Source organism: Strongylocentrotus purpuratus, unplaced genomic scaffold, assembly GCF_000002235.5.
Source record: "Strongylocentrotus purpuratus isolate Spur 01 unplaced genomic scaffold, Spur_5.0 spur5_contig_850, whole genome shotgun sequence".
In the NCBI taxonomy this organism is placed as follows: domain Eukaryota; kingdom Metazoa; phylum Echinodermata; class Echinoidea; order Camarodonta; family Strongylocentrotidae; genus Strongylocentrotus; species Strongylocentrotus purpuratus.
Genome location: NW_022145558.1, coordinates 1876631 through 1901583, shown reverse-complemented (window position 1 = coordinate 1901583; position 24953 = coordinate 1876631).

The window sequence follows — 24953 nt, the reverse complement described above, 5'->3', positions numbered from 1 at the left end:
CCCACACTGGTGGTAGGGCTAGCCCACTTTAGTAGAACCTGAGTGCGAAAATGAAGTGGGCTAATCTTAGCCCTGTTCTATTGGTGGGGCTAAGACACCCTTAGCCCCACCAATAGTACGGGACTAAGGAAAAATTGTCGGAGTGAAAAACATATTAGTCGTTTTTATAATTAAGTCTCCTCATCTGTTATTTTTTTTAATGCATAGAAGGAGATGAAATAAACCATAGGGTGGGGGGTTGGGAAGATATTTTGGTGGAATATGTATGGGTGTGCTGGATGGGTGAAACAGCATAAAAAGGGATAATGGATACTGAATAGAATGAAAGGACGAATTGATTTTAGAAAGAGACAATGATAGTCATAGAACAGTTAATGATCAAATGGTAAGAGATAAGAGGGAAAGTAAGATTGAGGGTGAGAGAAAGAGAGGGAAAGAAAGAGAGGGTGTGGGGTGGGGGAGGGTGAGGAGAGAGAGAGAGAGAGAGAGAGAGAGAGAGAGAGAGAAAGGAAGGATGGGGAAGAGAGAGAGAGAGAGAGAGAGAGAGAAGGAGAGAGAGAGAAGGAGAAATAGAGACAGGAAAAGGATAACAGACTCAAATGGATGAGAAAACAAAAGTTACAAAAATGGACAGGGTCTTCATGTTAATTCCCCCAAAAGTTTTAACAGGTTCTTTAAAAGTCCCCCCCCCCCCACACACACACAAAACCATCCTAAATTTCCCACCGGTGTAAGTACACAAAATCACTTAATAATTAGTACAATAGCCAAATATTCAATTTGTGAAAATTTGAAAAACAGAGTAATGAGTAATCATACGCATGAATCATCATTCATAAAGACAGAATACGCTAACATAATAAATTTTAAACCAAAACAAGAATGCAGAAGAGGGAATAAACATAACAAAATGGTTTGAAGGAATGCTGTGACAGTGATGATAACAAATTCATTGAAATGAAATATTGACTTCTGTCTTTTCATGCATTCGACATCAAAATACAAGATGGTTTGTATCGCAGGTACAGTGCACTTTCTCTTCTATGCACCTATTGATTTCTCTTTCTTCAATTGATGACGAGAGTTTATAAGATCCTGCCTTTCCATTCTCCGCCCCCCTCTTTTATCCGATAAAATTGGAGGGTTTAAAAACACGGGTAATGTATTGGGGAAACAGAGAAAGGCAACTTTCGAGGTAGTCTGATAAACCGAGCACTTTAGAGCTGGCAACTTTAATTCTAGCACTTTGAAAAAACAGCTTGTTTAGAGTAAAATGCAAAATAATTCTATGTTATACTTTAAAGTTTTCATGTGTATACAATATGAAATATTTCTTATATGCCATGTATTTAATATATTTCTTGTATTTAATTAATTTCTTGTATTTAATTAATTTCTTGTATTTCCTTTGTATTTAATGTTATTTACGGTTCTACGGGACATAGTATATTTGTAAAGCGCTTAGAGACATTTGTGATAAGCGCTATATAAAAGGTAACAATTATTATTATTATTATTATTACATACTTGTAAAGCAGTACTTGTACTGAATGTAGTAACCCTGTAATAAATAAACCATAAATAAGGGTATATATTAAAAAATAAATAAATAAATGAATAAATAACTAAAGTACAAAAATGTATAGATAAAAACATAAATAAATTGATATAAAAATAAATAAACAAACAAACAGCATATTCTAGTGCGAATGTAAACACAATCTTTGGTATATTTCAGTATCGCTCTGATTCAACATTGGAAAAATGCATAAAAGTTAATTGATTTTAACCAACTTTGAAAAGTTTGTGAGGTTTCATATATCTGATTTGTTGTAAACCAGCAATAACAATATTTCATCAAGTTTCCTATTACAGAAGTCATCTATATATATATATATGCTTTTTTAAACAATCGGTATGAATTTCATTTGGTTCAGTGACAATCACATAGCAATTGTACACATCCTAACTGAGGTTTCGATGAATGGGGTAAGGGAGGAAAGGGGAAAGAGAGAACGTGAGAAAATGAGAGAGAATGAGAGAGAGAGAGAGATACATACTTGTGGGAGAGATAGAGAAAATAGAGAAAGATAAAATGAGAAGAAGAATGACACGAAAGATAGAGGAGAGGGAAAAGAAGAATGGAAAGAGAGCGAAAGTGAGACAGAAAGAAAGATATATGAGAGGAAAAACGGAAGGGAAAAAAAGAATAGGTAGATGTACATGGGGAAGAGAAAATAAACTGGAGAAATTGACATCGAGAGTTATAGAGAGAGTGAGAGAGAGAGAGAGAGGAAGTGAGACTAGTTCGTTGTATAAGTATTGATTTGAAGGATGTGCGGAGCTTCTTAGAGTAAACTAACAAGCAATAGAAAGTATGTCTTGAGATCACCATCCTCTCAAAGGAATTCCTCAACTATTGTCACCCATTGACATGCATTTTCCTTTAAAAAGAAGACATTTACAATTACATCAGCCAGTATAATACAAGGAATAGTGAAAGAAATAGATAGGGAGAGAGAGAGAGAGAGAGAGAGAGAGAGAGAGAGAGAGAGATGGTCACCATTGAAGTATGACAACAGCGACCAAAAAGATGAAGAAGAAGGAGAAGGAGAAGAAGTGGTAGAAGGAGAAGAAGAAGAAGAAGAAGAAGAAGAAGAAGAAGAAGAAGAAGAAGGAGGAGGAGGAGGAGGAGGAGGAGGAGGAGGAGGAGAAGAAGGAGGAGAAGAAGAAGAAGAAAAAGAAGAAATAGAGAGAGAAATGGTAGGGAGATATACAGAGGAGAGAGGGGAGGGGAGAGAAAGAGGGGGAAGGAAGGTGTGGGGGGGGGGGGGGGGGTCACAGCCATCAATCGAGTACATCAGACTCTGACCAAAAGAGAGAGAGCCGGGGAAGGGGCAAAACGGGAGAGGGGGCAGACACCACCCTATTACATCAGACCCCCTCCCCCTAACTTGAAAAATACAACTGTACAAATTGTTCTCTTTCTTACACATTAATCCAGTTCTAATAGCTATGCAACAGTGGAAGTAATGTTTGTTTATATCTGTTGGGAAAATTCCCAAGGAAACATTAGAGGGAAGACGGAAAAAAGGGGGCAATGCGCGTGAGCGAGAAAGAGAGAGAGAGAGAGAGAGAGAGGGGGAGAGAGAGAGAGGGAGAGAGGAGAAAGTGTTGAAGACTTTGGCTAGTTATTATGAGGGGAGCAAAGCACTTCTCACTGCCACTACAATGGGACAAAAGAACGAGGAGATTAGGGTATGACAAGCCTTTGGAAGAAGTGAAGAGCTTCCGATATTGATGGGAAACCTTGTAACATGTAGTCCACTTGAGCGTCAGAATGGGATGAGAGGCAATAAAGAGAAAGAGAATAGGGGGAAGAGAAAGAGACAGAGAAGGAGATGAGGGTAAGAAAAAGAGGGGGAGAGATTGGGGGGGGGGGGGGTGAGAGATAGACAGGAAAAAGAGAAACAGAGGAAGGGAAAGAGTTGGGAAGCGGACGAGAGGGGGGGGGGGGGGTAGAGAGAAGAGAGAGAGAGATAGAGAGAGAAACAAGAGAGAGAGAGAGAGAGAGAGCAATAGAGAGGGAAGGGAAAGAAAGAGAGAGAGAGAGAGAGAGAGAGAGAGAGAGAGAAGAGGGGCTGGCTTGGAGTTGAAGATTGTAGAAAGGAGATTAAAAGACCTTCAACTATGGTTGACTTCATCGATCCACCCGTTCTAACAAAAAAAGATTGGAACAAGGAGGGGGGGGGGGGGGGGTAGTGAAGGGGATCAGATTGGGTGAGAAAAAAAAATATAGTCTCAAGAAAACAACAGAAACAAGACTTTAGATGTTGACCAATAGACTGCTTAAAAAAGAAAAGCGCAAATAGCACAATGGCAGAACAGGTAGGATAGGGAGAGAAATGCGAGAGTAATAGTTTACTTGCAAAAATCAATATAACTTTTTGAATAGAAAACATGCTAAATAAACAAAAATATTTGAATTCTCACCTCTCAACCCAATATTGTAATTTATGAAAATAAAAGTAGCAAAATGTGAAGATGAGTGCAGATGAGATCTTAGTCTGTAAATCCAGACTCTTATTTCTGCAATTGCACACAAAATGGTCTCAAAATCTAGAGAAAGCCTAACAAGTATCTAAAATGACTTTCTTAAACATTAACAACTTTGGGGAGAGGAGCCGATGTACCAGGACGATAAACCGCTTGTTTAGTTTCTGGGTATGAAAATGAGAAAGACTTGTGCTTGTATCAAATTGAAAAAAATGCATGTCCAAGAAAAAAAGTGAGACAAGCTAAGCGAGACGGTGAAGGAGAAGGCGAAGAGGTTTCTCGAAGGACGGAACGATTGGAGATAAATGAAGTGAGGTTGAATTATTAATGAAGTAGAGCGAAAAATCAATGGGCTCTTCGGTGAGAACAGAGAGGTATAGATGGCCCCCCCTTACATTAAGTACATGCCTAGGAAAAATAGGATTGGAGAATAGAAGATTTACATCTGTATGACTGAATAAGGGAAGATGAATATATTCAACACCAACCTCCCCATTTTTATTCCATGAATCGTCAAACCTGTCTTAGTGGCCACCTTGGTAGAAAGGGCACCTTTTTTAGTGGCCACCTCTTTACAAAGGCCACCTGTCTACAGTGGACAATTTTTGTGTTTCTCCCTTGGGTGGCCTTTAATAGAAAACTTTGACTGTATATAATCAGGAGGTATCAATACATCGTTTCCACGGCAACGATCTACTCATCCTTATCCTCATTCTATATTCTGGACATTCTGAATTAATCATCACAAATAAAACTTCATAAATTTACGTGATTACTAGAATGTTGATATTTGCACTCAATTATCTTTGCAACACTATAATCATTATTTTTGTTAAGAAATATGTAGCACCTGGGTGGAGAGTGGCAAAAGTGGATTAATGTCTTGCCAAAGGATGCTAGTGCCGGGCTGGGACTCGAACCCTAACCCTTGGATTGAGAGTCAAGTGATGAACCACTTCTATACCATGACACCTCCTTCTGTATAAAATATTCAATCCCCTTCTCGGTTTAAGGCATTGTTTAACAATTTTAAATGTAAGATGCATGACCCTACGTGTTATCAGTGTTTATTATTAACTAATTCGCAGGCTCAAACGGAAATAAATACTTTCCTATTTAACCTGCCCTGTGTTAGAACTATGTTAATAAACATATAATCTTTATTACCTTTTGGGGAGCACCGAACTTCAGCGATAGGAAATGGTATGATATGGTGTAATATTGAAGCCCTAAAAAGTGCGCTTCAAAATGATCATGAAGTGCCTCAAAATAGTAAAAATCTTTGAGTGACCAGTTTTCCCCAGGAGACTGTAGTGTTTTTGAAATTTTGATTTCTAATCATAAATATCTTGATAATCAGACAGGCGATCGGCTTGTAAAAGTCATGGGATTCCTGACTGACCTAGAGGTTTATAATTATGATTGCAGCATGAGCTAAATCCAGGATTTTGTTCAGAATCTGAGGCAAAGAAACCGAATCCCTTTAATCAATAGCGTTAGCTGTCAGAGTCAGGACGACATCGACCAATCCCGCAACTTGGTCTCCAGTGAACTCTAGGCTACCTTAGGTCATTCGAGTGAAGGAGATGGTCGATGAATTAGTGACAGATTAAGACCAGATTAATTAATCCATAACAGCATTCTTGTCCATTAGACTGAAACGCTTTTAGGGACGGGCTTCGACTTTCTGCCAGCTGTTCACTTACCCAAGCCTTGGTGTTAAGGAAAGTGGTGATGAACTAGTTTCAGACTAAGAGCACTCCACAATTACTCTGCAGCTATTTTTTATAACTAACCAAGTTCCTAACTAGACTGTGGACTAAATACTCTAACTAATCCTAACCTAAAACCCAATCATAAACCTACTCTTAACTTTACCTTAAACCAAATCACAACCCTGGTCTTATCTGACAAAATTACAGCAAAAAATTCTTAACTTTAACTAACCTAATACTTATAAGTAGAACACCCCCCCCCCAAAAAAAAAAATACCCTAAATTTAAATGTAAACTAAAACCCAATTATAACCCTAATTCTAATGTAAAACTTAATTATAACCCTGAACCTAACCCCAACCTAACACCAAAAAAGATTCCTAACCTTTAACCTAATCCAACACCCAATCGTAACCTTAACCACAACTATAAACTTACCCCGAACCAAATCACATTACTAACCCTATACCTAACCCTAATCCAACAACCAATCATTACCCTTACCTTGAACCTTACCCTAACCCTAAAACTACATTAAACCTATAAAACTAACCTGAGATTAAACCAAATCATGAATCTAACCTAAAATAAATCTAAAAACCAATCCCAACTCAAACCTTAATCCTAACCCAATCATAACCCTAACCTCAAAACTTACCCTAAACCTCACACTACATCTAACCTATAAACCTAACCCAAGATAAAAGCAAATCATCAACCTAACCCTAACATAACACCTAAGACCCAATCACAACGCTAACCCTAATCATAATCCAATATCCAACCATAACCCTAACCTTAAACCTTAACCTAAACCTCACACCTAAACCTAACCCCAGATCAAACCAGATCACAACCCTAGCCCTAACGGCATAACACCTGAGACCAGATCACAACCCTAACCCTAACCCTATCTCTTTAATCATGAAAGGTCATACTGAGGCGAGGCTAAAGCAGTAAATGTCACCGGAACACTCGTCCGATCGCCCTTCCAGCCATGATTTGAACCTTGTTATTGAACACTGAACCACTCGACCATGTCAGCTCATCTAGGGTTCATCCCTTTGCCCCAAATTAAATTGATGATGAATGTTGTTATTGAAAATTGTCTTCTTTGTGGTGAAGCCTCAATGCTAAAGAAGCAATTTTGTGTGGAATCTACCAAAGAACAATGACTGAATATACAATGCTTGATTTAGAGCGAACTTGAAACAGGTTATTGCCTTTTTGAGACTCGGATCTGTCACAGAGTTAGAAGATTTAATAGGAAAAACATAAAAGCAGCCCCTAACTATTGGATGCGATAAAATGCTAGGCTCCAAAGCCTCTCCCCAAAGTGATAGGCCTATGTTATATATCATGATTCTATTACATAACATTTTGTACAAGTCTTCAGAGGGTAAAGCACTCTGACCCCTCTTTGACTTGTACTTCATTGTTATTAACTCACTGCCTCCTAGAGCTGGATAGGTCCTGTATTAAACCCATGTGATATAATATAATTTGGTAGTCTCGAGGTTAATCAAGTTCTAATTATACTTCATGTTATTTGCATAATTTAAAAATTATATTTCAAACAATGATTATAATTTTAGAATAATGAATTGTTCTAGGTATGATATTTTACACACAAGAAACTGTTGAGATTTTAGTCCTTTATATTACCTTGTCTTTGCCTGACATAGCAACAAATGAACTCCAACAAGGTGGTCAATGAACAAGAGTACCATGTATCTAGTCTGCAGGTGCACCAAACCTGTGTTTGCATAGCTCGAAATGCAAGGTCAGAAAAATCAATGCTGTTCCCTCTTTGCCCCACATAGCAGCAAATTATATGCAATTTGTCAAAGTGGTCAACGGGGAAGAATACCATTTATAAATATTATCTCATTTGCATGTGAAACAAACCCTTATTTATGACAGCTTAAAATGTAGAGTCTGAATAATCTAGGCTGTAGACTACATTCAAAATGGGGCCTGTACAATACCTATACCGGTACTGCTCTCTAAAGCTAGGCTTGCCGCAAGTCAGCATTCTTCAAGTAAAAGTGGATAAATGCAGTCTGTGCTTATGGACCAAGATTCTAATTGCACTTTTAAACAAAATGTTAAGGCTTTTTTTTGTTATAGCTCAACAGGCCATTTTTCGTAATGTAATCAAATTTATGCGTATACATGCCCAAGCCTTTTATTAAGTCAAAGCAGACCGGGAGCCAAATATCTGAAAAAGCGGCTCCCGGTCCTTATTTTTTTTAGAGAACCGGGAGCCGTTTTCCAGGACCAGGAGCCGTTTCCAAAATTGATGAAAATATGTACCGTTTTCTTTTAAATTATTTGTTAAACGTTACCTTTTATTTATACATACGGTAGTTTAATTTCTAGTTTAAATTTTGAGCACTCTAATATTAAATCACTCATACCTTAGATAAATCTGTCATTTGTAGTTGTTGTAGTTCATGTTTAATACTATTTTCATGCCGTTAAATGTCAAAAATTTAAAAATGTTGGGAAGGGGGGAATTAAATTATTTCTATAAAAAAATATTTAAGAAAAACCAGATCTATAATGACAATGCAGAGCTTCCAACCTGTCGCTTTCAAAAAAACATATTATTCAGCTTGAAAAAACATATTTTAGGTGAAAAAAAAAGATTATGCCTGTTTTACGTTTTTGTTATTTTCCCTATAAAATGCTATTGCATTCATGAATAAAAACGCATTTAATCATTGAGAACGACCGACCTGTCACTTAAAAAAAAAAAAAAAAAAATAATAATAATAATAATATAATAATAATTAGAAAATTAAAAAAAAAGATTTGTTAAATATATTTATCTATTTTATCAGAAAAGTCCATTATTCAAAACATCACAGAATTTTAGTCAATGAGTACGAGGGCCGCTGAATCAAGGCAAGTCTGGAGTTGCAATCAACTTTGTACATAAAGTCAATGCATCAGCAGATCCGGTGTTTTGATTTTCATTTGCTTTTTTGAAGATACCATTACATTCGAAGGGCATGCGATAGGCAAAAAAACTGGTAACAAAATCGCTGATTTCTTGATTTTTAGCGCTATTTTGATGAAACTGTTTCTTAAAACTGAGCTTAACCCCCGTGAGCTTTGGAAATATGGCTCCGATTCCGCATTTTTGACAGCAAAATTTGGCTTTTCGGATGGATTTTTGGAAGTTACATCGAGACTTTCTTGTACTGACACTGTGTGTGTACTGCAGTACAGCACTGATGTCATTTGTGTGTGTATGCATGGCCTGGGCTGGGGAAATGCGCTCGTCTTTGAGTGGTGTACATCCCCTGTATTGTGTGCTCCGTTCTCCGCTAGGAGTAGGAAATAGCGGCCGCTCGTATTCGTGCTGCAATTGTTTCTGGGCGATTTTAATTAGGATTCTCATTATTATGATTTGTTAGGGTTCATTCAGTCCACGTTTAACTTGTATCAAGTAAGTTTTTGTCACATTCGTGAACATTTAGTGCTAGACATGTGGAAGTTTATGAAACAGAAAATGTTAATTCTCCCAGACCGGGCGCCAGAAATAAAAAATGACCGGCGCCCGGTACTCATTTTCCCCGTCTTACCGGGCGCCAAAAGTCAGGGACCATAGGGTAAAAATCGCCCGGCGCCCGGTTAATAAAAGGCTTGTACATGCCTTTGTGAAGTGCCTAGATACAAATGATTTCATTCAACTGTTACCAATCTAAATAGTCACAATTTAAATTGCATACATTAATTGTTGCTAGGTGATTGAAATCAATTTGTATCCAGGCACTCAAGTATAAATTTGGTTACATTACGAAAATGGCCTATATATCAAGACTTTTTGTTGGATTTTAAAACAGGGTCTGCACTTAGAGACAAAATGATCTTGTGGTTTTTAAAGGAAAATGAATACTGTCACTTCATTAACCTGGGTTGAAAAGCCAGGAATGTTTGGCCGGGAAACCACAGATAATAGAACAATCCTCTGACCAAGGCTAATCAATATCATACAATCTGCATTGGAACCAGTCTACCATAACAAACCTTTTATGGATAGCGGACAATGGGCATGACCTTCGCAACGTATCTGTGCTCCTGCGCTGATCCTTCGGTCACCACATTATGTAATAGGCTTGGTCATTAATGTATTCACATTTAAGGTTATTTAACTTTGGAGAGCCCTAGATGATAGAGTTTTCAATTGATCTGTTTTGCAGATGAATAAAGCATGTATATAGACCATCCTCATGGATCTGATCCACTTTGAGTAGATTAGCTGTTGCTAGGTCAGATACACCTCTGACAAACGTTATCACTCTCTTAAGAAGTATGCATTAGATTTGAAAAGTGCAGAAGTCTACTGACCTTACAAATAATCTTAGTTCCTTAAGCTCAAAAAGGCAAAGCACTTTCTTCCATTAGGTCTTGGGGCAGTGGTGTAGCCAGAATTTATCGGGGGGGGGGGGGGGGGTTGGGGCACATAGGATTTAAGTGAGGAGTGTCACAACAAGAGTTTTACAAAGTACTAAATTTCATACTATTTTTGTGTTCTTCACTTTTTCAAAAATATCTGTTACCAAGGCCTTGTGTGAGTGCATGGGGCGGGGGGGGGGGGGGGGGGGGGGGGGGGGGGATGAGGGCAACGCTACTTTAAGCATTATTGAGGATAGAAATTTTGCCCATTTTAAAATCAGCTCTACATGAGTCTGTGCTAAGAAGACTATCAGCTATCCTTGTGAAGTCACTCAAGAAATGGTCTATCAGAAAATGCTCTGGTTGAGTATCTTATTTGTCGATATGTAAAACTGTCACTTGTGGTCACTAGAGCTGAACTGGGTGACTTGTAATGACATGTGTGTTTTTTTAAAACAGAACTTGATGATACATTTTCATGAAAACAGTACTGACAAAAAAATGCAAATATAATTGTTTTAATGTGGCATATGCTCTATGTGCATTGAATGAAGACACACACTACATATGCAGTATCTTTTTAAAAGACGAGTTGTACAATTGAAGAAAAAAAAACTTTATTAAAAGGAGCATAATTTTATGTTTTGTCTACTTAGATAAGATATGTCAAAAAAATTTCAAGGGGGGGGGGGTGCACAGGTTAGGTGTTTCCCTGAATTCACCACTGTATCATAATGCACCTAACTTTTAAAGGAAAGTTTAAAATTATTATTTAAAATCAAACTTTCAAATTATGAATTTATGTATTTATTATGTCATATCTTGATTGTTTGGTAAGCTCCCTTGCATAAAACATGCTTCATATAAGAAGTTCTCTCAAATATGATCAAATTTTAAAGAATGCCCATCATGATACTTTTTGGATTCTGTGACTTGACTTATACAGTGGCTCACCTTCAAAGACCGTCACTACTACTGGGCCAGAAGGGATTAGACCACACAGCGAGGTCACTGACAGGTGGCCATCTCATTAACTCAGCTCTCAACTAACATAAGAAAAAGAGGATCATGAGGGACCAACAGGCACCGATTTGGGAAGTTTTCTATATAGAGGGAGCAAGTAGCTACAAGTAGGACAGTGGGGCTTTAACATCAGCAATTTCAAGATGATCCCTTATTAAATGGTCAGAGGGGAGAGAGAGAGAGAGAGAGAGAGAGAGGGAGAGAGAGAGGGATAGCTTTAGGGGGAAACAAGGGTATTCAAAAGAAACAATAGCTGGATAGAGGGAGAGCCGGTCCGTCTATATATAGCCCCATGTTGCCAGGCTGGGACCACCGATTAGTTCCAACGCAGTCCGATATCTGGGGCCAGTTTCTCAAAAACGTTTAGTTAAGTTTGTGGACGTCCAATTGAAACGTCTGTTAATTCTATAACACATGTTTCTATGGGATGACTACAAGCAAACCAAAGTGATATATATTATATATATATATTATATATTTATATATTCTATATACTTCAAAGCATTCAAAAATACCTATGTATAATTATCATCAATTTATTCCTTGTAAAAATTGCGACAGGTGAACATGAAATGTGAAATATAAATATAAACTGGAAAAAATGAAACCAAAGATATCCAAGATGTTAGACTTACAACAGTCCCCTTTACAGAGCAGAGCACTTTAACCTGTGTATAAAGACCAATCTCATAGATTTGAAGTACCCAGATAAATCTACAGGTTAACCTTTAATTGAACTCTGACTAGGAATTTAAAAGGCTGTCTTTATTATATACAGGGGTTAGCTAAAGTAAAAGGAGTGTTTTTCTGTCTAAAAGGTACTAGCCTGACATAAAGGCAAAGAAAATCCCCCACCATCTCAATATGTTGAACGAGTCTGGAATGATGTAGACTAACCCCTATTTCTCTCTCCATGCACACATACTGAACTCTACAGAAGGCTAGCCTCGTTCTCAGGAACTCCTATTTGTGTCTTAACAATCATTATATATCAAAGTCTGGGTGAAGACTAGAACTTGATATATGTAGTGTTAATATTCGAACTTGAATGCACACTTATTTTGTACCGAACCGACAACATCAAGAACGACAAAAACTATTCCATAGTTCCACTTTCAAATGCACCCTTACAAAGTTTGAATAAGAGACTACTGGTACGATATGGATTGGGGATGGGTAGAGGGGTATTGAGATTATGTAAGAAGGAGGAGGGCAACGAGAGGGCCCCCTCTCATGATAGGATAGGCCAAGGAAAGAGAATGAAAAATGGAACCCATTACAATTTTGTCTTCAATTTACCACCCCCCTCTCTCTCTCTCTCTCTCAGTCCCTCTTTGTCTCCCTTCTAAAAAGTCTGTCCATTAATTTGCTTTTATCTTTTCCTCTTTACTTAACTATTTCCCCTTTCATTTCCCTTCTTTCATTTTCTCTCCATATATCTTTCTCTCTCTCTCTCTCTTTCCCTCTCTTCTCTTAAGTATCTTTCAAACAATATGCATTTATCTTTTCCTCTTTACTTTTCTATTATCTCTTCCACCCCTTCTCCCCCCCCTCTCTCTCTGTCAATTAAATAGTATTTATCTGTTCATCTTTACTTAACTATTTTTTTTCTTTCATCACCTTCTCTCTCCCTCCCTCTCACCTTCATCTGCACTTTTGATTTTCTACTTCCCTTTAGGTCTGTTATATGTTTAATTCTCTCCATTCTCCTGTATCTCTCTTTCTACCCCCCCTCTCTCTCTCTCTCTTCCTTTTTACATCCCACATCAGACTCCACATCAGATTAGTCACTTCTCTCCTTTCACCTATTGTTCTTTCTTACAAAAAGAAAAAAATATATCTACAAGTATCATTAAAGAAAGGGAAATTGGGAACACGTAAGAAGATTTTCTTTATAGGGGATTTAATTTCAATTTGATTTGTCGATTGTGCTTCTCTGTAAGTACCTAAAGTTGAGAAAACTGTAAAGGGGGACTTACAAAATGCATCTACATGTGCGACAATTGCCTCATCAATTTAAGAATCATACATAACGAACTGTTATCTGTTGTTTTCATGACCTATACCTCCCCCCTTCCAAAAAAAAAAAAATATATATTATGGAACTAAATTTCTGCTGAAAATCTTTGATAACACATCATATTACCCTTGATATTAGGTCCTGATGTTTTACACATTTACATTGAATGGATCAATATATGAGGGACTGGGCAAAAGCCTACAACTAAAACTGATAAGCTTATCAATATAAAATTCCCATACCCGACTTCCAGCTCAAGATTAGCCTCTAACCTAATAAGCTTAATGTATTTAATTTCAAAAGTTACATTTCCTTTCCAAATAACTCTTACCAACTTTTGTGCACAAGATAAAGTCATTCCTGTTACCTCGCTAAGTTAATCACAATCTTTTAATCTTGGTTTAGAGTCCTCAAAATATACCTCCATTTTTGTTCTGGGTGAAAATAGTGTATTTAACATTCCTTTTCCTTTCATTCACTAATGCAACTTTGTTTCCCTCCTTTCCTTAATTCCATATTTGATTTGTCAAAACTTTTACAAAATGAATAATCTATTATTTGTCGACTATCTCCCCTCCATCATTCTTTCATGCAACGTTTCCTCGTCTATGTCTTCAACTCGTCTTTCCTTCTTCGTTTCTCCAGTGATTAGATAAAACTGCAGCCGACTCAATTCTTATACCTTTTTTTCCTTTTAAAGTTCATCACTGGGTCTATCACTGAACCCTGACCCTAACCCTAAAACTAAAGCAACACCTAACCCTTGTCTCTGATGAAATGACAACCAGGAGTAAACGTTACCAGTGCAAATGTGGGATCATCTCCCCCCTCCCCCATACCTATCAGTCCCCCTCCCTGTCCCGCCCATTTATCATGTTCGTATATCTACATCGCTGGATAAGACTTTCTGTCGAAGAAGTTGGGGATTTCCTTTTCTGCTTGAGATGATTCAAAGTATTTTTATATGGTGCCATATTTCTGCAATTGTAACACTGAGAGGTGAGTCTTAATTCCTAAATGATAATACAATTTCCAGACTTTTTAAGAACACATTCCTCCTTTTTTGAAGGGCTAATCAATTTCAGATGCAAGCATCATTGGATGATAATAATAACAATCAGAGAAGTAGATTAATCTAGGATTAAGAAAAAAAAGAGAAAAAAAAGAGGACAAAAAGAGAGAATTTGGGATTTAGAACATGTAAAAGTGCTCTACAATTGTGAGACTGGGCTTATTGGGTCAATGACTGCCAAGGGGTGCAAGAGGGCTACATGGTCCACTGGTGAGAGAAGATTGATAAAGGGGCGTAAGAGGGGTGGTAGAGGGGCACTAGAGCACTGGTAGAGGGCTGGAAGAGAGGCACATGAGGGTTGGAAAAGGGGCAGAAGTGCAGTGGAAGAGGGGTACAAGAGGGCTGGAAGATGGCTGCAGAGGGGTACAAGAGAGTTTCAAGAGGGGCACACAAGAGCCGACAGAGGGTGCAAAACAACTGGTAGAGGGGCACAAGAGGGCTGGCAGAAGGATGCAAAAGGGCTGTTTAGAGGTACACTAGACGGTTGATAAAGGGGCACAAGAGGGTTGGTAGAGTTGCGAGAAGAGGCCTACGGTATAACAATGTCAAGAGTTATGGTAGAGTAGAAAAGTAGTAAATATCTACAACATAGATAGTGGGCAACATGTTTCTCTAGTTTGTTCAAAATCTTTAGGCCCTGAACACATCTCATTTGCCTCATTTACTTTCTGAGTAATTTGACAATTTATGCAAATTCTTTACCCTTCCCCATTCTCTTTCTCTGAATATTTTCTATCAATTTGCCTTGACCTTTCCCCTTTTAAATTATTTTATTCTTCTTTTCCCCACCCCTTCTCTTTCTTTTCTCCCTTTCTCTCTCTCTCTCTCTCTCTCTCTCTCTCTCTCTCTCTCTCTCTCTCTCTCTCCCACCTCTCTCTCTCTCTCTCCCTCCCCCCCCCTCTCTCTCTGCCATAAATGTCACTTGATACCATATGAATATTTTCTCTGTGTCTTTATATGTCTCAATGTATGTTTTTTTGTTGTTGATGTCCTCTTTGTCCCCAGACACAGACATTCCTTTGAAAATTGAAATGTGCCTTTTTTTTCTTCTCTCAATCCCATTCAGAAATGAGAGAAATATTGGAATAACCTTGCACGGTACACTGTGACACCAGCTGTATGCAAAGTTTAAAACATCTCTCTTTCACTGATCCCACACAAAAATCTTTCACAATGATTCAAGTCATTTTGCCAAGTTCATTCTGTAATGGGTCTGTGCTACCTCCCCCATCCCTCTCTCTCTCTCCATTTGTCTTTCTTTCTATCTATAGATCTATCCCCCCCTCTCTCTCTCCCTCTCTCTCTTACTCTCTCTTGCTCTCTCTCTCTCTCTAGATTTCTCACTCACTCTCTCTCTTCTCTCTCTCTCTCTTGCTCTCTCTCTCTCTCTAGATCTCTCTCTCTCTCTCTTTCTCCTCTCTCTCTCTCTCTCTCTCTCTCTCTCACTCCCTCTCTTGCACTCCATCTCTCCCTTTCTCTTTTCCATTCTATCACTCACTCCCCTTCTTTGATTTAGTTTCAGGCCACTTCCAAAATGACTCTTGTTTGAGGTAGCAGCTGCTGTAAGAAATGAAAAGAGGATAGGAGAAAGAAAGAGAAATGGAGAGGGAAGGAGACTAAGAGTGGGGAGAAAAAGATAGAGAGTATAGGGAGAGAGAGAGAGAGAGAGAGAGAGAGAGGGGGAATGAGAGACAGAGAGCGAAAATGAGAGAGACAGATAGAAAGAGATACGAAAAAAAAGGGATTGAAACACACAGAGAAATACACAGAGAGAGGGAGGGAAGACATAGAGAAACAGACAGATAGAAAAGGAGAGATAGAAAGAGAGAGAGAGAGAGAGAGAGAGAGAGAGAGAGAAAGAGAGAGAAAGAGAAGAAAGAGAGAGAGAGAAAGAGAACAGAGAGATCGAGAGATACAGAAATAAATATATGGGATATAGTAATGAGAGGAAATATCAGTTCCTTGGTCTTTTGATAGCAAATACATACAATTTTTGTTCTGAATTTGTTCTACACAAGAAACAAAAACCATGTCGTACTCTAGGTATGAATATACATTTCAATACCAAAAATGTGTAGAACAAAAAGGAGGAAGAGAAAGAAAAGAGAGTAAGAAAGAAAGAGAGATAGAGAGAAAAAAAAGATAGAATGAGAGTGATTGAGTGAAAGTAAGAGAGTGGGAGTGTGTGTGTGTGTGTGAGAGAGAGAGAGAGAGATTTTTCTGAGTTGGGGGAGAGAAACAAAAATAGAATTTGTCAGGTATCTATTGATATCATTTTTTTTTCTTTACAAGAATCCATTGTATCTCGTTGAAGCTGTGGATAATACAGCACAAATTAATAGTCTTTATTTGATCTTCACTTAATTCTTCTACAAACATCTGGCCATACACAAGCCTTGTTCTTCAACAAATGAACTGGAACAAAAAAAGGGAGACCCGAAAATGAGAAACCCTCATGCGGCACGCGAAAAAATTGTTCTCGTTTGGTTGCTTCTTTTCATGATTTTGTTTTATTGGGTGTAAAGTCTGGCAGCGGAAGGAATGCCTATGAAGAATTCAGATTATATCAGCTTGCTAGGTTCAGACAATCAAGCTGGCTATATATATATATACGTGAAGCCTCTCTTTCGTCGAAAAGTTTCAATTAATTCTTCCATTGGCTTGCTCACTTCATTCCTGATTTAGCTTCCTCCAAGTTGATGGTCGTACATTTGTTCATTAATTAGTTTCTTTGGCGTATTTCAGGGTTTGTTTCAAATTTTTGTGGGGTGCCGGGACTAAAGAGGATAAACACCCTGCCAATACATCAGGGGGGTGGGGGGTTTCACAAAGATCCTATGTTGAACTTAGCTTTAAGTTTGGCTTAACGATAATGGCACGCCGTTAGCATATTTGAAAATATTTTGTCAAGGTTATTTTAAAAGACATATCAAATCATTCATATTTTCTATTATCAAGGAGATGGAATTTATGAAAAGTCTAAAATACTTGAATTTGTGCTTTTGAATATATTTCATGTTAAGGCTACAAAATGCTCTCCATAATGTTTAAGTCTAACTTAGAGTCTTCTTCTTCCCCCCCCCCCCCCCCCCCCTCCCCACCCTCTCCCTCTCTCTTTCTCCCCATCTATCTCCTTTATCTTTCTGTTCAGTTTATAGACCAATTAAAGTAACATGTTAATATTTGGAAAAACTATGAAAGAAGTTTGAAATGTTCATGACTTCGGCAAAGAATATTAGAAGGGCACCCCCCGAAAATGTCATCAAATATAACGATCAAACATTCAACACAGGAAATTAAATTTTACTTTCCTACAAATGTTTAGTTCAATCAAGTCTTTATTCGCTCTCTCAAATTTAAAAACATACAAATATTTTTTAAATAATCCAGATTATTAAAGTGCATTTTAACTTCTTTTACTCATAAATTCTCTAACAACCAAAAATAAAGAGGAAAAAAAAAAGAGAAAAGGGGATGGGGGGGGGGGGGAAGCTGGCCAATTGTGCCACCCCCTCCCGGCCCCCCCTTCCAAAAAAAATATTGATCCAACATTCCAGCCCAACCCAAAAACATAACCACATACACAGAGATATACAACTCTAAGAAATATCAAAATCATAGAAATTATTTGCTTAAAGTAAGGAATCATTTACCGTGCCGATTTGTTGCGGTCGATTTCAACACTGGGACAAAACCATCAAAGAGCTTGGTCCTCTGTGGTCTTCGTGGTAAACTATTGTCCCCGAGTTTAAATAAAAAATCATATGTGGACTTGCGGAGGCCATATTTTGGACTGCTGAACATTGAAATGTATCTAACAATGCTCACTTTGAATTATAAAGGGTACCAGTTCACCTGTTCATGCCTATGATGTAAATTCACTCCACACTTTTATGCATGGTTTAAAGGACGAACTCTGAACGTTAAAACAGTAAAATTTTCGACTAGATGAAATTAGATTTATGAATGACAGTCGTATGTTTTCAACTAATTGAAACTATAGATGAAACATTAAAGCTTTAAACAATATGAAACCTAGAGCTTTGGGTGTAAGCCATAAATATGTTTAAATGATTGACATTTCTCCCAGGAAGTATTACATTTATAAAAGATGAAATTGGCAGTTTAAGCAAATTAAATTCTAAGTTTACCAATGTGTAAGATCCATAAAACTCTAATGTATATAATATATATCAAATTAAACTTCAGTTGAATCCAACTGATCGGGCCCAGGAAAGGTGTTGCCAATTGTGAGCACCACGCTACCACTGATCACGGGACAAGCCAATTGTGCCTTTGGAGGGTGACCCAACTTTAAGAGTCTATTCATCAGCAGTTAATCATGCGGAGACGTGCGCTTCCTGCAGCATGCATTCAAACCCAGCTTAACCTAGCACGTAACCAGTCACAGAGACGGCCAAGCGAGGGCTCCACAATAGAACGGACCTCGTTAACGCAGGTACACGCAACAATGATCAAAATTGCCGTGCGTTCTGGATCGGGATTCCTAAATCAGTAGCAAAACCGCAAATGGGAAATAATTCCTTATCCTAATTTAGGGGACTTCCATACTTCCAACTGTGTCAAACCAAACCAAACAAGGAGGAATTCATCGCGCTAGTTCAGCTTTGGAAAGTGCTTAATTTGTTTAGGTATTCTTTTTGGGCAAGGGGGTGTACCAGTGTCCCTTGCAGGTCTATGAACTGCCATGAACTTCAAAATGGATCCCTTTCTTTCCTCTGCTCTAACACAAGTTGGTGGTTAATAACCACCAGGCAAAGTGGGAAGGTTACTTGATGGCTGTGGTCTAGTGGTCTAGCAGTAAAAGCAGGTTGCAAAAGTGACATGTTAATATCTCCACAGAGATGCCACCTGATGTTTTCTACTAATGATTCCGTTATATAGAACAGCAACAATAATAATAATAGTATATGAGATTTGTAAGGCACTAAATCCAATTGAATTGAATTGAATTGAATTCATATTTATTTCCTATCTAACAGAAAGTATGAAAAAAATATATGTACATCATTCATTTTTTCTTGGTAACTGAAATCAAATGCTCAAGGCGCACTTGTAAACAAAAAAAGGAAATCAGAGAAAAGCATCTGCATTATAAGCAAAGGAACAGTAGTAACATAAAACATTAAAAAACGACAGAACAATTAATTGTATGCCATATTAAACAGATTTGTTTTACGAATATTTTTAAACACTTCAACTGATCTGCAATTATGAATCTCTTGTGGGAGAGTTTTCCACAGCAAAGGCCCTACCTGAGCAAAAGATCTCCCCCGCCCCCACTTATTTCAAAATATTCATGAGTTATTCATAAATAACAAGCTAAAATTGTAAAATACCCTACAATTTTTATTTTATTGCAGTATATTGTGATGCAATGTCTTCCTGTTGAGAGAATTAAGGGGTTTTATTCTTACCATTTCTGGCTCCAGATGAATAAAAGGTGAGCTCCAAAGGTTCCTATCTTCCGACCAAGGCCTGGATATTAAGCTGTTGAAAATGTCAAAATATGAACAAAACAATGATTTATACACTTGCTTTGTGAGTATGAGCAAATATCTATTAATCATGTAGATATCTTTTTAAACTTTTTTTGTTTGACTAACTCATAAATATATTGTAACAAGAGCCATTAAATAGCTAGATAAGATGACAGGATTCAATATAATAAAGGTTTCAGAGTAAAGAAATCATGCACATCATTGTTTTATTCCTGAGTGTCATGGTCTAGTGGTCTATTCACTTGACTCTTAAGCCAAGGGTTAAGGGTTCAAATCCCAGCCCGGCACTAACGTCCTTTGGCAAGACATTAATCCACATTTACCACTCTCCACCCAGGTGAAAATGGGCACCTGGCATTTGCTGGGGTAATAATAATTGCAGGGTCATCAGGAAGAATATCATTGATGCTGATGAGGCTCCCCTAGATAAGCAACATTGTACTTATCATTTTAAGAAAACAGTCATATATAAGTTTTCTGAATAGTTTGTGTTTTCATGCATATCTGACTGATCAAAAGCACCATTGAGCTCTGAAACATCGTTTACATTGTCATGCTATACTTCTTTTCAAATAGAGTCTAAGAAGGCGGCAAAGATGACTCAGTTAATAAAATAAAAAATATTATATCTAAATTCATTTAGAATTGAAGGGGAGAGATGGGACACATCAGTGTTTATGAAAGTCTACTCCCACGATTTGTTCAAGAATTATTGTTTGCAAATAAAGGGTATTATCTTTATAGCCAAGCGCTAGGTGTTATCAAGGATGAATTAGAAAGATGTCGTCTGGGTTCGGCTACTGGGACGGTCTTGGCTGAGATAAAATGACCTTGAACTAGGGTGAGGTGGTTTCTAGGTCAAATTCATTGTTTGGTTTTATTATTTTTAGATGAAAGTCGGTATTTCACGCATTCATACATTCCTGTAAGGGTCATCCTTCTTTTGAGCTGTCTGTGGACCCCTCTCAATTTCTCTTCACTATTTTCCATTTATCTGTAAGTCTCTCATCCCTTTCTTATAATTTTGTTTTCCACTGACCTGTTCTCTTCTTTTGATTTCCTTCCATCTTTCTAGCTCATTTTTCTCACTTCTATCCATCATTCTATCTCATCTACATTTTTCATCTTTTTCATCTATTCATCTCATCCCTCTTCAGTACTTCATCTATCTCTTCTATTTTGTTTCAATGCGTTCTTTCTATCTATCCATCTATATAACTATCTATCTTTCTATCTATCTATATATCCATCCACCCATCCATCCATCAACCCATTCATCTATATACCTATATATATATATTCTTTCTCCAGTTCACTTCGTCCTTTTCTTTCTCTTACCCTCTTCCCCTCCAGAAATTTCCTTATTTCTTTTCCTCTAGAGCTGGAAAATGTTGCCATGGATTTGGAACATGCGGATGAGTGCAGCTAGTCTTTGTATTCTAGACCCAGTCCATCACATTTTGAGCAGGAGGACTTTGCCTAAAACCTTTACTACCTTGCTTTGAATGCAAAAAAGACATATCGACCGATCAATGTCTGTTGAGAGCATGATGGTCATTAATTCCTTCTACTTCCCATCAGAACATATTGAACAAATTCCCATCGACACTTAATTCCTCCTCTTTTCCCACAAATACAAGCACAATATACTTACACTAAGTTCTGTTTTGGTTCCGACACCATTAGTTGAAGCAAAGTACCATTTTAGATTTCAAAACAAATTTCTAGGTCATATTGACAACAGAAAATTGAGGGGAAATATGTAAGGATAAAAGTACTTGACACATCCCCATTGATGATAAATATCTATGTAAGGTCATAACTCGACATGATACTGATGTCAGACACACCTTCTGTTGTTTCAACAAAACAATTGTTTCTTCAAAAGGTCTAGCTTAGTTCTTTTCTCGACGACGACGGAGTACAGATGAAAGAATCTCCAAAAACACTTGAGAACGAAAATTGAGAGAAATTATGTGTTATCACACCTCTCAATGCATGAATGGGGCTATATAGTGAAGATGAAGGAAATACGTGTGACTCTGGGAGGAACAGATGATGAAATACCTTTTAGTCTGCCCCTCCCTCCTCCTGGACCCCTGGACCCCCAAAGAGCTGACAGGGTTCAATGCCAAGGCCAGACCCTGCATCCTCAACTGGACCGAGCTTGTGAATTGACTCGAGAAGACGAGGAAGACCTTCTATTGTTTTGTATAATGTAAAGTTTTCACCATTGCTTTTATTCATGACACATGCATATGGCAATGATACTCATTGGTGATTTGAGGGGGGGGGGGGGGGGAGGGAGGAGGGAGGAAGCAATTTGCCCCAGGAGCTCCTAAAGAGCCCCTGTTGCCCTACTAGTAGCCATATCCTTTTCCTTCTATTCAGATTTACATCTTTTCTCCCTTGGGACAAATCTGTTTGTACAAATTGGAAAAGGAGCCATGGAAAGTATTTTTTTGAGACCTGGGCCCCATTTCACAAAACTTGTCATCAGTGAAAAATGACAGTTTTTGTTACAAGCTAGTGACATCCTGGCTTCTGATTGGTTATCAGCAGATTTGTCACTGATTATTGTCATTGTCAATGAAAAAGGGCTTTGTGAAACTGGTCCCTGGTATGAAAAGGCAAATATTAAAGATGATCTCACTACCTCTAGGTAAAGTATATACTTCACTTGACTATCAATCAAGAGGTCCTAATCCCAGCCCAGCAATAATGTCAAAGCATTGATCTGCATTTGCCATTCTCCACCCAGGAATGTCAGTTAATTGCACCAGGCACACGCATGAGCATTTTATCCACTTCTACAATCACTCCTTCAGATGTATCGTTTGGACGATTAGGACCACTGAAAAAGAGAAAATTTTGTCATCCTGTTTTACAAGGGTAAACTTTTCCGGAGCTGATACAAAATAATACAAAATAATGGCAGGCAGAAAGGGGCTTTGATAAAGACTGTTCAGTCTCATCCATCTAATTCACGTTAAATTTGTCACAAATATGTAACAGTCTGATTGGCCAAATCATTTCCCAAATGCATTTCAACAACTCTTTTTCTTTAGTTACTCGGATCCCCAGATCTCGAAATCAAACCACCCCCAAAAAATGCGTTTGGGGAAGAGAAAAGAAAGGGGAAAGTCGATAAATTGTTCCAGATCCTAAACGCAGGGGTAACCGAGGAATACTGAGGAAACTTTACCTGCATTCCTCAAGTTATAAGAAGGTAATAGAATTCTGGTAAAGCTAACCTCTCGGTCCCCAAGAATGCCTCAGGTGGAAGCGAGATGGGCTGAGGATTAGGGTAGAGCGTTCTCACCAGTTGAAATGTCTTTTCAACGGTGCTCTGACGGTGGTTCGACATTTGCTTGTGCGACTCTCAGCTCCATTAGAAAGACATTAATCTACATTTGCCACTCTCTACCCAGGTGTTTAGAAGGAAAACATGTCTTGAATGCTTGCCTAGCTAGAGCCTTAATGTATGGGGGATTATGAGTGCTATCAAAAAGCCACTATTCATATCATATCATCTTTTATAGCAGGTTTGCAGTTGTGGTTTAGGTTAGATTTATAGGCTTAAGGTCAAGTATACTGTTTGGTCCAGGAGGGAGTTAAGGAGTTTGGTTAGTGAAGGATACAGACCGTGGGGCAGTTGTTGCAGGAGCATGTGTCATACAACCCTTGCAGAGACTTGACTTGGGAAAACTGAAATATCAGAACATCCTCTGCTGATCAGAAGGGCATTAACTCCCTTCTCCTACTTAAACAAAGCACATACGTCCTTCTGTCTCTAAGCAGTTGGTATGGGGACTTAACAAAGGGCTAACAAGTGTTCTACATTGGATGTTTAGTTTGGTGTAGCATTGTGGTACTGTAACACTTCAAAATTATCATTGAATCATCCTACAATGATCATTCATGCAAGAATCAAGCTACGTCAAATATCCTGGAATATATCCTAGTATATTTCTGCTTACTTCACCTGGATGAAGTCAGTGACAAAATGAGAGAGATAGATTAATGGCACTGGTGCTGCAGCATAGATTTGAACCCATACCTCTTGATTCAAGGTCCCATGATGTAACCACTGGACTAATGATCATTCATACAAGAATCAAGCTAGATCAAACACCCTGCAATAATCTACCAGCTATTTCCTACTCAATTCGCCTGTGTGAAGTCATTGAAAAATGACAGTGAGAGATAAATTAATGGCTTGACAAGGGACACTAGTGCTGCAGCTGGGATTTGAACCCATACCTCTTGATCCAAGGTCCCCTGGTGTAGCCACAGGACAAAGTTTGGGTGACTTTCTTAAATGCAACAGGGATAGCAATGACCATTCTGTCTGGTTCAAATTCGAAACCCTATCTTATCTGTTGAGAGCCAGAATGGCGTTAATCTCTGTATCAAAGTATATGAGATAACACCCTTCTGGTTCCAAACAGTGGGATCTGGTGGATACCAAATAGAAATATAGTGAGAACACACCCAAGCACCCCACCGATTCCCTTTCACATTTGTAAGGCAGTTAAAAAGGTCATCGTTTCCGAAAATTAAATCTGAACTTCGTCTGAACCAGCAGCAGGGCCGTCCTCTCCCTTTCTTGTCTCGTTTTTCGCCCCCTAGTTTTGCCTTTTCTTTCAAATCCTTTTGCACTCTAAACCATAGAGGTGCTCACTTTATGTGCACTATTAGTGTTTGCAATGTAAACATATCCTGAACTTCGGTTGAAAAAGGAGAGGAATCGATTGAGGGGCGAGAAGAGAAAAGAAAGGAGGTAAAGTTACCGGTGGAAGAGGGGTGAATGAGCTGGTCTTGGGGGGCTGACCACTACCTCCTTTGGTTCCTTAACCTTTTCTTTTCAGTTTTTACTTCAGTTTGCAATGTGAAAAGAAAACACTTGACAAACGGGAGAGTGTAACAAAAAAATAGCATGGATATATATACTAGAATATCAGAAGTTGTTGATGAAAGATCACTATTAACTAATTCTTAGTCTAACATCGATAAATGTAGGTTTCAATAATGAAAAAAATCATTCAAATATATACACAATTGGTAAGATATCATGGTTGAAAAGAAATCAAAACAAAAGACAGTAGTTCCTTTCAATTTACAAATAAAGTCATTCT